This window comes from Psammomys obesus, unplaced genomic scaffold (assembly GCF_907164565.1).
Source record: "Psammomys obesus unplaced genomic scaffold, mPsaObe1.curated_primary_1811, whole genome shotgun sequence".
Taxonomy (NCBI): domain Eukaryota; kingdom Metazoa; phylum Chordata; class Mammalia; order Rodentia; family Muridae; genus Psammomys; species Psammomys obesus.
In genome coordinates, this window is record NW_026585895.1 from 22185066 (window position 1) to 22199323 (window position 14258).

The 14258-nt window shown below is 38.6% G+C and overlaps 1 protein-coding gene across 1 annotated transcript in view; it reads right to left on the reverse strand.

Annotated features, from left to right (window-relative positions):
• Nucleotides 1-4762, reverse strand: part of Psmd14 (proteasome 26S subunit, non-ATPase 14) — an 88560-nt gene extending 83798 nt beyond the window's left edge. Inside the window, exon 1 of the mRNA XM_055600711.1 lies at nt 4616-4762. The gene's annotated coding sequence lies outside the window, so the exon portion shown is untranslated. The remainder of the gene's footprint in view (nt 1-4615) is intronic.
• Between the last annotated feature and the right edge of the window lie 9496 nt (nt 4763-14258).

Here is a 14258-nt window from a genome sequence, read left to right on the forward strand (position 1 = left end):
AATCACCTGGCTAAAAGAGAACGCCTTCAATTCTCATAAACAGAAGAAATGTAAAAGATTTGTAGGTATAAACTTAGGATTTAAGAGCCCACTCATAATAGATTCACTTTTATATTTTCTTTATTTTATTTTTATGTGTATGAATGCTTTGCCTGCATGCATGTATGTGCACCACACCCATGCCTGGTGCCCCTTGAAGTCCACAAAAGGGTGGAGGTCCTCTGGAACAGGAGTTACAAATGGTTGTGAGAGGCCAGGTGGGTGCTGGGAGCTGAACCCAAGTCCTCTGCAAGAACAAGTGCTGTTAAGCACTGCCCCCTCCAACCCTGACATGTTAACTTCGCTTAACCCACTTAGCACCACAATATGAAGCTTTACAAAACCAGTATAGCATCATACACACAGAAATAGTCAGAACGCTTATTAGCAAAAAGAATAAAACAAGCATCTACTTGAAGGTTGATGACTCTTCATCTCTCAGGGCAGCATCTGACTGTGGTGGTGCCTTTAATTCCAGCACTTGGGAGGCAGAGGCCAGCTGCTCTACATAGTAAGTTACAGAACAGCCAGGACTATCACACAGAGACAAAACAAAACAAAGAAACAAAAGTATTTTTAGATCATGTTCATGTTAGCTTTAAATCAGTTCTGAAATATTTATAAGCGCTATATGGAACAGTGGCTAACTAAAAAGCAGATCCTTCAAAGTTGTATTAGTTTGGATTTCTCAAACTTTCAAACTCTTTCTAGGGATACTAACATATCAAAAGTGCATAAACTTCATATAAAATCTTGACGTATTTAGTCATTCAGGCTTATCACTGTGTCTCCTACTTTACTGGTTTAATCCCACTCCTCTGTGCAAATAGCAATACTCTCAAATAGTAAATCCTTTCAAACTATTCCATATTTGTGGTCTCATTATAGTTCTACATCTTCAATTCCTCTATTCTAATTTGTGAAAGGTAGGAACGTCTTCCTCACTTTTTTCCAGTACAATCAAAGCTAGAGTTAATATTAAATGTAATTCTTTAAATGGGATTTTTTTTCCCACCTTTTGGTTTTGTGAGACAGGGTCTCACTACATAGCCCTGGCTTGTCAGGACCTGGCTACAGACCAGGCTGGCCTCACATTTGCAGCAATCTTACCACCTCTGCCTCTTGAGTACTGGAATTAAAAAAGCTTTAAAAGCAAGACTGGAAGTCACCAACAAGGCAGATAAGCAGGTAAGGCCTAGCCCGATGTCTTAGTTTGAGACCTGGAGTCCACACAGTGGAAATGGCGAACTGACTCCCGCAGGCTGTCCAGACTCTCTTCTTCCCTCCCCCAAACCCTGTGTCTGTCTCTGTGTGTCTGTCTGTATGTGTATCTCTCTCTCACACACATACACACAAAACCAATCAGAGAATCAATATTTTAAAAATTAGAAAACAAGATTCCACTCCAAATCCCATTTAGACTAAAATTTTAGTCTTAGAAGAAATGCAACTATCTACTGCATTGTCACTAATCAAAGCAAAATATTTGCTAAGTACTACCTTGTACACTCAAAATTTAAGTATGCAATACAGAAAGACAGTACTATAGAGTAAAAACAGCTCTAGAACCAATCAACTTAGACTGGAATCCAGACTTCACTGTATTATACAGAACAAGTTACTTTCTTCTAGAGCTAGATGCTAAAGTCAAAATACATAACCTTGTCAAGTCTGATATGACAATACACCCAAAGTGTCTAAAACAGAGCCTGTAAGGAATATCCTAGGTACTCAATAAATACTGCCACTGTCACTATTATCACAGCTCTGTTAAAACTGATAGAAATCATTCAACCTAATGCTTCCACTTGACAGATCAGGATACCAAACTCGCAAAGCAAAGTATGAATTCTCCAGAAAGTGCAGGAAGATCATCGCAAACAGACATGGTGTGGGTACTCAGGGAAGGCTTTCACAGGTAGACCCTGAATCATCAAGCAAAAACTGCTTGTTTTTCAAAACACTGAAAACCAAAAGGCACAACTGCTTCTTGTTAATGATTTTCAAACAAATGATTCTGAACCTACATACTAGGTATAATGTTTATATGGCAAGTATAAAAAGAGGATGAATCAATTGTTAAGGTTACAATCCAGCTTTTTACTAAAATGACAATGCATTATTAACAAAATCTTGGGGGTGGAGGTGGGGAATGGTCCCAAATCCAAGAGGTGAAACTAAATCATGACTTCAAATTTTTCTTTTGGCAAGATTCAATTTTGTTTTAGACAAATTCGAGACAACTTTCAGTTTTTCATCAAGCATACCTTAACCTTAATTAAGCAAGCCACTGTGTATCTTAGTATCTATTCATACACAACCTATACAATTTGTTTAAATGATATAATTTATTTGTATGATTTTTAATTGTGTGGGGGTGGGTATATTTACATGAGGACAGGTGCTGGAGGACACGTGTAAGAGCTGGAATTACAATCCATTGTGAGCCACAGGGTATGGGTGCTGGGAACAGAACGTGAGTCCTCCGCAAGAGCAGTGCACATTCTTAACCACTGAGCTATCTCTCTAGGCCCTAAATCATACAATTTATACCTTGAAAATGAACTTTTTATTGAGCTAACATGGCTAGAAGACCACCATTATATTAGTTCACTGACACTTTGTTCAGTTTCCAATTTCAACTTAAGTGCTTGTCTTGTTGCTTTACTTACATAATGTTTTCAGCAGCACAACAAACTTTGGGGCTGGGCATTGAGGCACACACCTGTAATGCCAGCACTGGGGAGGGTGAGGTAGGAGATTATATCAGTTAGAGGTCAGCCTGGGTTGTGGAGGAAAAAACTATCTCACAAAAAAATCCCATAGTTACCTTTATTCGAGGTTAGAGAACAAGGTCTTTCCATCTATCCTTACCCGGCCTATAATCAGTTACACAGACCAGGATGACCTCAAACTCGCAAACGTTCCCCTCACCCCCCATGTGCTGGGAGTGTTCCCATGAGAACTGTATTTCTTTGCTAATTTTTAAAGAAATTTTAATTTTTATGTTAAATCTTTATTAATGTTTGCATTTTTGCTGTTGTTTTTGTTGTTGTGAGATAGGGTCTCACTATGTAGCCCTGACTGGCCTGGAACTTGTAGACAAGGCTAGCCTTGAACTCAATGAGAACAGCCTGTCTCTGCCTCCTGAATCCTGGGATTAAAAGTGTTCGCCACTGTTTTAGAGTTTCTATTGCTGTGAAGAGACACTATGACTATGGTAACTCTTTTTTGTTGTTGTTGTTGTTTTGTTTTTCGAGATAAGGTTTCTTTGTGTAGCCTTGGCAGTCCTGGACTCACTTTGTAGACCAGGCCAGCCTCTGTTGCTCCAAGTGCTGGGATTATAGGCGTGTGCCACCTTGCCAGCTGACTATGGCAACTCTTATTAAAAAAGATTTAATTGTGACTGGACTACAGTTTCAGAGGTTTAGCCCACTGTTATCCTCACAGGACATGTGGTTTACAGGCAGACATGGCACTGGAAAAGAGCTGAGAGTTCTACAACTTGATGCACAGACAGCAGAAGGCTGTGTGCCACATAGTCAAAGCTTGGGCATTTGTGACCTCAAAGCCCACTCCAAAAGTGACACACTTCCTCCAGTAAGGCCACAGCAACTCCAACAAAGCCATACCTAATTGTGCCACTCCCTAATGGGCCAATGGAGGCCAATTACATTCAAACTACCACAGACACAATTAGAAACTTGGCTGTCATTTTAATTAATTTTTTTCACTCTGTGCTGAGATGGGATTACAGGCCTGTAATTGTAACACTTGGGAAATTGAGGTAGGAGTATGTAAGTTTAAGTCCAGCCTGGTGTACATAGTTAGTTCTAGACCAACGAGAGATACATAGTGAGACTCTGTCTCCAAAGCAATAAGTGAACAAACAGTCAAAAAATTTATGACTGTTTTGAAATGCTGACATTCTTCTGAAAGACAGTAAGATCGACTCACAGGAAAATTTAGTTCCAATAACCCACAACAGCGGCACTTAATTTCTACTTTACTCCAGAAAGGAAAAGTAACCAATCCACACACCAGTACTCAAATGGAGCAATACAGCAAGTAATGGCATGGCAGAAATAACCAAACTTAATTCTGAAAACATTCAGGATTAAAAGCAATGCCTCTCTGAGCGTTTTAAAGCTTATGGGACAGACAAACAACTAAGCAAACATGCACTCTCCTGAAATTCAGTGCATCCTCTCCTTTGCTTCCCTAGCCTGGAAGTTTTTTAACACAGGAAGAACTGACGACGAACACAAACAGGCCATAACCACGGTTCTGCCAGTTGATGAGAGAAAAGTTCCCAAGCTAGGGGGAAGAAGAAACGTTTGCAAGGGGATGACAGCTAGATCTGACCCTGCCAGAGACCCGGAGGTTAAGAAAAAGAAAACCAAGGGAATCGCGCTTCCCATCACCCCGAGACTCCACCGGCAACCTGGCTGGGCAACGTGACTCAGGAAAGCCCAGGGCTTGCGGCGGCCTAACGAGGCTGGCCCCCGGACCTCCCCAGGCCCGCCTCGGGCCTCGGCAAAGGCCGCCAAGTGGGAGGCCGAGGTCTGCTCCTTACCTGGCCTTACGGCGACGCGGCGGCGAGGGCAGCGCCTCACAGTCAACAAGGACCTGGCTCCGAGAACCGGCGATGAATCAGCCCGATTCCATTCAAAAGAGTCGCCCAGGCCTCCGCCGAGAAGTACTTCCGGGTTCCCGGCTCCCCCTCGGCTTCCTTTCCCCCCACCGCCAATTGGAGCCCGCGGGGAATTGCACAGGCTGGGGGCGGGAGGGACGTACGGCGCATGCGCAGGCCGCCGCCGCTCGCCCCAAGCCTCGGGAGGCGGAAGTCAGGCGGGAGGCTCCTCCCTCCAGTGTCTCTGCCGGCCCCAAGCTTACTTTATGGAGCTCTCCGTGGTTTGGAGCTTTTGGAGGCGTTAGTATGGGGGAGCCTAGAATCTCTTTGGCTTATTTCTTCGCCAGTGTGGCCCTCCTCAAAAGTAAAAACTTGAATTGAGCTTATCTTGGTCACTCGAAAAGCAAAAATGAAAAGACGGAGGGGGAATGATTAGAGATACACAGGCTTTCTCCGTATCCCAGTTGACCCTCTCTTCACTGCCTCTAAGGTTATAGATCTCAAGGGAAATTGACGTTTTTTCAGTGTTCCTGCCTCTTATTTCAGCTGTTTGAGTAAGTACTGAAACGGTGTTTCTCTACATAATTATCAACAAACTACCTTTTTACCCTTTTAATCATTGTGCTAGATTTTCAAAAATAAACTTATCCAAGGAATTAATATTAACAAGTTTCTGTCACTCTATGGGACTAGATACAGGCTCCGTTTAGGTCGCTCGCCGTGTTTGGAATGCTTCCACTTTCTCAAACATGCTAAAATGCATCTTTAAAGCATTTCTGAATTAAAAAAAAAAAAAAAAAAGGCATTCCTAAACCAAAAATCACGATGGAACTAGTGAATGGAGGAAGAGAACAGATTACAGAATCATGCTCATTTAGTAATAAACTCACAGGAAGAAAAATTAGGAATATGGGTAAGACTTAAGTGAGCCTGGGGTGGTGGCTAATGGCCTAAGCACTCTTGCTTTTGCTGCTCTTCCAGAGGATGAGCATTTCATTTACCAGCATCCATAATGGGTTGCTCGCATACAATTGCTTGTAACTCCACCTCTAGAGGATCCAATGACCTCTTCTCCCAAGAGCACACACACAGACACAAACATACATTTTTAAGTAATATTTTATTAATTATTTGAGAACTATATAAAAATAAACATTCACTCCCCCAACTCATTCTATAACACACACACACCCTCAAACCTTCCCTCTCTTTCCACCCAACTTGGAACCACTCCTCCCATCTAGTCCATTTTGTGTTGCCCAACTAGTCTTGGGAATATGGTTGCCCTTCTAGGGTCACATAATTAAAATTGACTGTTCTTCTCCCTTTAGCTCTGAGTAGCTCCTTAGTGGTGGGATTTAGTACCTACCTTCAAACATCTATGTTGGGATTGTGTCTGGCTTGAGATCTTATACATGCTGTCACATCACTGAGTTCATATGTGCAAGTGCCCCATTGTGTCTGCAAAACACTGCTTCCTTGATTTTATCCACCACCTCTGATTCTTGCAATCTTTCCAGCCAGTCGTCTGAAAAGATCCCTAAGCCTTGGAGAAGGGGGTCAGATATAATGTAGAATTAGGGCTGAACATTCCACAGTCTCCTGTTCTCTGCACACTGACCCACTAACAGGCTTTGTGTTAATTGGCACCTACTACAAAGAAGCTTCTCTGATAAAGGTTTAGATATGCTCTGATCTATGGGTATAGAAATGTTATTAGGAACCACTTAAATATGTCCATTTAGCGGAATAACAGTACTGGGTTGTTTTTTTTGTTTTGTTTTGTTTTGTTTTTCTTAAGGCCCATGGCCTATCTAGCCACAGTTCTTGGCCCCTGTAACAGTGCCAGGTATTTAGTTCCACCTCATGAAGCAGACCTTAGATGCAATCAGAAAGTGTTAGTTACTCTCATAGCATTTGTGGTACTTTACGTCAGTGGGTATATCTTCTCAGGCCAGTTGTTTTTGTAGTTTGCAAAGTTCAGGGCTGGTAGCATTGTGTTGCACCTTCCAGCACCATGAAAGTTAGACAATAGGGATGGAGCATCCAGGTGAGCATAAGCTTGGTTTCCCCATGTTCTTTGAGTCCAGTATGTGGAATCATAAGGAGTTAGCATCAGACCATCAAGTTCTGGAACGTAGCCCAGAAGTATTGACAACAGCCTGTAATGCTTGGGGTTGCTTTGTATGACTCCAATGGCCAACAACCCAAAAAGAACTAACACATTTCTGATACTGAGGCTTTCATTTATTAGCATGTGGTGTCTATCCGGGGTACTACCCCGCATTGTAGGGTAATTCCATTAGGCCTCTTTTCATATATGTGTTTGTATATATTTAAGCAAGTTTCTATGGTATTAGGATGTAATTTTTAAAGATTTATTTTTATAATTTTTTATGTGTATGTAAGTGTGTCTATGTGAATAAATGCCACTTCTGTGCAGCGGCCTTCAGAGGTGGAAAAGGGTATCAGATTCCATGGAGCTAGAGTTACATACAGTTGCGAGCTTCCCAACATGGGTGTCGGGACCGAAACTTATCTTCTGGAAGAACAGCAAGTGCTCTTAACCACTGAGCCACCTTTCCAATACCTAAAAAAAACTATTTTAATGTGTTCAAAAGGGTAATGAAAGCCACATCTGAAGAATTAGAAGAAAGTAAGAAAAAGATGTACACTGAAAATTAATAAGAAATAACTAGCATGATGGTGCATACCTTTAATACCAGCACTTAGGAAGAGGAAGAAGCCAGATCTCTGTGTAAGCTCCAGGTCAGCCTGGTTAACATAGGTGAGTTCCAGTACTAAATAGAGATACTCTGTCTCAAAAAAAAAAAAAGAAAGAAAAAAAAGAAAAACTTTAAAAATTATTAAAAATAACAATTACTTTAAAGATATATATTCTAGAATTGAAAAATACACTAATGTGAAAACTTTACATAGCGGGTCTTAACAGCAGGTTTAAGCAGTGAAAGAAAGACAAAACAATTTCAATATGGGTCATTGAAATTATCTAATCTGGAAAACATATAGAAAAAAACAATGAAGAAATGTGAACAGATCTTCAAAAACCTGTGGAACACGATCAAGCATTAAAACTGAAAAAGACCAAAAGATTTCTATATCCAGGATTATTATACTTGAAAACCAAAAGAAATATCAATATATTCCCCAAAGGTATGCACTAAAGAAAATAAAGAGAATTTGCCAATAGAAAATCTCAACAAGAAATACCAGAGTCCTTCAGCTTCAAATAAAAAGGACTAGATACAAAAAAACTCGTGAAGGAATGAATATTTGTAAAGATAATCACATAAGTAAATATAAAAGACAATTTATATGTATATAACTCATTTTTCTATTTGATCTAAAGTATTAAGTAATTGAGAGAATTATTTTACATAAAGATGTAATTTGTATAATGACAACCAAAGGAAGAGGAAGAAAATGAAATTATATAGCACAAGGGTTTCATACGGTATTGAGCTTAAGCAGATTTATCTAAACTAGATAAAGTATAATTTCCAGAACCAAGCACTTAGAAAAATGCTCAAAAATAGGGAACTAGGGAGATGGCTTGGCAGTTAAGAGTATTTGCTCATTGACCGTAAGGTCTGGACTCAGATCCCAGCAGTCACGTAACAGGCCACCGGACATTCCCTACCATATCACCGTGGGAATAGGAAGATTGCTGAGGCACACTAGCTTTCGGCCTAGCCATAATGAAAGCCCCATGTTCAAGAAACACCTGCCTCCGAGGAACAGATGCAGAGTGACAGAAGAGGATGCCTATTGCCCTCTTCTGGCTCCTGTGTACACATATGCAAGTATACACATATGCATGTGTCCACACACATAAATTAATGAATAAATAAAATATTAAATGCTCAAATGTGTGTGTGTGGCTGTGTCTGTACTTACAGTCAAAGGACAAGCTTGTTAATGTATACTTAAAGCATGGTGTCTGGATGTATTTCTACTTCTCTCATTGCTGTGAGTAAATACCTGACAAGAATCAACTTATGGAACAAAAGGTTTGTTTTGGTTCACAACCCCTGTCACAACTTTTCCACAATTCCACCAATAGTCAGGATGCTGAGAAAGATGAATACAGGTGTTCGCTCACTTTCTCCTTTATGTGGTCTCAGGTCACAGCTCATAGAATGATGCCACCCACATTTAGGATTGGCCTTCCTTGATCAATTACATTTCTCTGGAGACAGGATATACATATAGTAATCCATATAGTAAGGGTAATACATATATATTACTCTTAACCTCTGAACCACCTTTCCAGACCCTAAAAGATATATTTTAAGTGTGTTCAAAAAGCTAATGGAAACCATGACTGAAGAACTACAAGATAGTAAGAGAAAGATGTTATACAGATAGATAGATAGATAGATAGATAGATAGATAGATAGATAGATAGATAGATAGATGGATGATATCTGGAGATATAGAAATAGGCATTTCCAGGGGTGTGTTTCCATGCATTCTAAATATAGCCAAGTTCCCAACAAAGACTAGCCATCACGGTGGCACAACCTGTAATCCCAGCATTGTAGAGGCAGAGTCAGGAGGATTGCAGTCAACGTAGCCTACATAGCAAGTTCTAGACCAGCCAGTGTTACAGTATAAGACATTTCATGAAAACTAGAGAAGGAGAAGCAGAGGTGGGGTAGATAACATTAAAGTGGGCAGAAAAGAAGAAATGCAGAAAGAAAGACGTAATGAAACAAGTAGCTGCCCTTGAAATGCTGGGATGGAATCTAAGGTATTTTAGGTTCTTCCAAGTTCCTTTGGATCTGCTTTCTCCATGTTTATGTCATTCCTTTCTCTTAACTACTCTTACTCTGTTATTGTATTTCCATGACAGTTTTAGAACTTTTATATATTTCTTTCCCTCTGACTAGACCATTCTGCTACTCCCTTCTTTTCCTCCCACTAACTTTTCATTTAGCTAATCTTTCAAGTCTGAGAAGTCCAGCAGGATGGCTCTCCTTACTGTGCTCTTTCCAAGACCCACACCCATGGTTTCTGTTGTTCTGATACTTATCTTCTTTGTACTGGGATATCTCATGAGGATAGGCCTGTCTGGGTCACTGTCATGTTCTTAGTAACACCAGACCAAGGAGACCTTTTCAATAGATTTAAAATCCAGTATTCACTGGATTTGTTGCATGAATTATACAGGGATATTTAAAGAACATTCTCTTTATTGTTCAGTGATTAAGAGCATTGGCTGTCCTTCCAAAAGATTCAGCACTCATATGATGGCTCATAATCATCTGTAACCCCAGATCTAGGGAGTCTGATGTCCAACTTCTAGCCTCCCTGAGCACCAGGCACACATGTAGTGGACAGACATATATGCAGGCAAAACTTTAAAAATTTAAATAAAAACTTTAAAAATTTAAATAACTTTCTCTTTAAAGCTTCTTGTCTCTTGGCAGTTAAAATAAAGACTTTAAAAATTGGGAAAGAAGAGAAGTATGAAGATAGCAAAATAACAAATGTAAATTCTGCCTGTTGGGCTGGGGCCAGGGGTGTCCTTCCTTCCTGTTGTGCATAGATGCTGGTCTTGAAGAAATGAGGCTTAGCTGGACATGTGAATTAGCAAGATCTCAATTGAGCCGTGAGTGCAGGGGGTCGGGATGGGAGGGGGCCTTCTCTAAGAGGGTTTTCAGTGAAATAGCTCTTCTTTATTAGGGGGAATAAGGGTTATATAGACCTTGGGGAAATGGGAAGTGTTTTTTGGGGGTGAATATATATCATTGGCTGGGGCTGAGGTACTGAGAATGCTTCATTTGCATGGAGAGAAATGACAGATGCTAGCCAGGCATGTCTTTATAAGGAAATAGCAAGTTTTAACCTGAAACATGCCCACCAGGCTAACTCAAGGGTGGCGAAGGTGGGGGTCACAAGGCTCTTTGCACCAGGGCATGCAGGCCCAGAACAGGAAAGGAGAAATCCTTACTCCTGGTCTCAGGATGAGATTTTTGGGGTTTGGACATGCCTCAGCCTCACTCTTGATCCAGGCCAGTACCCCAGTCCCACAGCTCAGTTCCCCCACACTGCCTTATCAGTAACTCCATAAAATGTAGATGGAAAAGAGATTCGGTTATAAAGCAGAAATTGACAGAATGGATGTTTAAAGGGGCTCCAAATATATTCCATCTATAAGAGATTTTATACTGAAGGACATAAAGGATAGAAAATATGTCAGGCAAACAGCAGTCTGGAAATGGCAGCCTCTGACCATAGCAGCAGGATTCCAAACAGTGGTTTGCCAAGATTCGTGAGAATGAATCTTTGGGTTTATCAAACTGAAAATGGGTTCAATTTATTTAAATCTTTTTTTTTTTTAATGCCTTAAGAGTCTTCAGACCTATAGCTCCTCTTAACTGTTCGTTGTTCTTCTCATTTTCACTCCCATACTACATCCTACAAATGGGGCAGGGAGTATTTTATCAATACCAACTTGTATGTAATCCTATCCTGTAAACTCATTATAAGCCTTGATTTACCTACCTGCCTTTCATTTAAACTTCTAAGTTTTTGAAAAGCAGAAAAAATATCCTGGCCATAGTAGATACTAAAATTTAATATTAAATACTAAATATATTTATTCAACTACTCTATCCTACCTACAAAAACTACTTTAAAAGATTCAGAACATTTAAGATAAAGATGAAATTCCTTTTGAAATAATAAATCCTTAAAAAGCAAACAAAACTTATATTGCCACATATCCAATAGGAATATTACACAATAATAATAACACATTCATCTTTTAGGTTAGGCCCAATGTGGTTTTAAGAACACTACAACATAAAAAATTATATTTAATGTGCTCAACATAAAGAATTATATTTAATGTGCTTTCTAAAACTTACATTGCCAGAATTTTACATCACTAAATGTGCAGTGTACACTGTGCTTTGTCAGAAAGGAACTTTTCTGCTCGTTTGGTTTTCTCTGAACTTGGTGTGTCTGTTGAATGAATGCAGGGCTGGGTTATTTCCATGGCTACATTTCTGATCAGAACTTTAAAATGCACCAGCACATTGCCTTTATAATAAGCCCCCTTCTATTCTAAAGTTCTTGACAGGCAACTGCCCTCAAATATAGGTCTGATGGTGTATACATTATAATAGTACGTTGTAACAGTAAATTTTTCATTAATCAAGCTTTATAATTATGAATTTTAAAAAAGGACTGTTGCCATTTAAATTATTAAGAAATGTTTGGAATGTAAGGAATACTTTCTGCTCAAAATTCAAAATTGGTTTTAATTGTTATACCTAATTATAGTTTTGAGTTATGCAGTTTGTATTATAAATAAATATAGATCCAGCACAAGGAAAAGAAAAAATAGGAAAATATTTACATTTTAAAGTACAGTGAATTAATTTAATGTACAAAGCCAATAGAATAATTGTTACTTTTGCCAGATGGTATTTTACATTTTGATAAAAAGATATATTCTTAATCATATATGTCAAGGAAAAGCGACCATATGTTGTTAAACACTTCCAATTTGTCATTTAATTTAAAAGGCACTTACTGATATTGCCATGATTTTTTTTTTTTTGATGATGTGGTATAAGTATTCTTGATGTCAATTAAATTCCAAGTAATTTTTTTCAGTTCTCCTCAAATCTTTGAACAAATAATTCAATGAAGAATTGTCTTAGGATCTACTGAGAAAAAAAGACCCTTACAGAGGGCAATTCGGAATCCACAGTGTGTATTCAAGTTACTGGTGACTAGGAATGTCTCTACTTGAAGGAGCCTCTAGAACTTTATTCCTGTGCTCTAGCAGAACAAGCGGAGTGTGCAGCGTAACTCAAATGACCCATATTTACTTGCCTTACACGGAGGGACCCAGGGTAGTCTAAAGATTATTTTTTTAAAGTGGCAATTATATTACAAAACAATATTCCGGTTTACAAAAAGGGCTTTGACAAGACAGACCTAATGGGTGGCACAGAAATAGCATTTAATCTACATGAAACCATATTAGGCATCTGGTACGAAATAATTATTAAAGCAAAACATTCTTTGGGCTTTATTTCCTTTGCTTTTTCCAAAAGGGACGTTATGGGCCTTTTTACTCTATCATCCTTGCTCCCTCTTTCTTCTCATGCTATAGGTCTATGAAAGGTTTCTTTAAGGAATAGAGTCTTAATTTTAATTATTGTGTACATGAAAATTTGTCTGTATACAGATTCTTCAGGAGTTTCTATTGATTAATGGCTGGATCACCATCTAGTTTTCAGTTGCTGGATACATGGCTAATTTTCTATTACTTGCTACTATAAACTTCTAGGGATTTCTTAAAGTGTCCTCTGTTGTATCTGACCAAAAATCTCATGAACATACCTACAAATAAAAACATACATTTCAATATATATACTAATTATATACTATCATATATTATTCAATCTATATACTAACTATACTATTATACTAATAATCTATAATAAAATACATAATAAATACTTAGTAGATATATCAAATTTATACTAGTGGATATATATATTTCTAATATATATTATAAAATATATTATAATGTATATTAGAAAAATATATAAATAACATATCAGACCTATGATTTCATGGTCATTATCAAAGGCAATGCTCAATTCTAAAAGCTTCTAATTTTAAAAGTAAGCAATGATATAAGTATGTGAATATTTTAAAATGTGATAATGATACATATATAAACAAAAATTGGGGAAATATTGTACAATGGCTTTGCGTGCAGACAGATTAGATTTTCATAACTTGACTCCATCACTCTCAATTCATGCGAATATGACTAAGTTACTTGCTTGGCTGAACTGATTTGTATATTAGTTGCTTTATCAGCCTTTGTTTTAGCAAAGACCACAGTGGTAGTGGATTAAATAAATTCTAACATTTCTGTCTTTCACATATGAAAGTCTAAAGTTCAAGGTGATAATGATCGTGGTGACATCATTCTTTCATCTTCTAACACAATAGCATGTTCATAGAAGAGAATGATGATGTATTTATGCATGATCTGGGACATATTCCTGCTTGCTCTTTAATGGCTAGTTTCAAAAGAAATTGTCATCTCTAATAGGGAGGAATAAAATAAAAATCAAGATACTGGACAACAAACAACAAACGTCCCTGAGATGCGGAAAACAGGTTGCCAGAATTCTACTGTTCTTTGCATTGGCCCAGCTTACTGGCTAGAAACAGTTTCCGTGCCTGAGCATGGGAAGAAAGAAATCAGAGTTCCATCCGAGTTGAAGAGACAGGTAAGCTCTTTTAAAGTGGCAATTATATTACAAAACAATTTTCTGGTTTACAAAAAGGGTTTTGACAAGACAGACCTTATGGGTGGCACAGAAATAGCATTTAACCTACATGAAACCATATTAGACATCTGGTACGAGATAATTATTAAAGCAAAACATTCTTTGGGCTTTATTTCCTTTGCCTTTTCCAAAAGGGACGTTGATGGGCCTTGAAGAGACTTGGGGCGGGCGAGGCTGTAGGACAGAATGGTCAGGGCATTGCACACAATGGAGAGAGCTTTACAGACGTTATG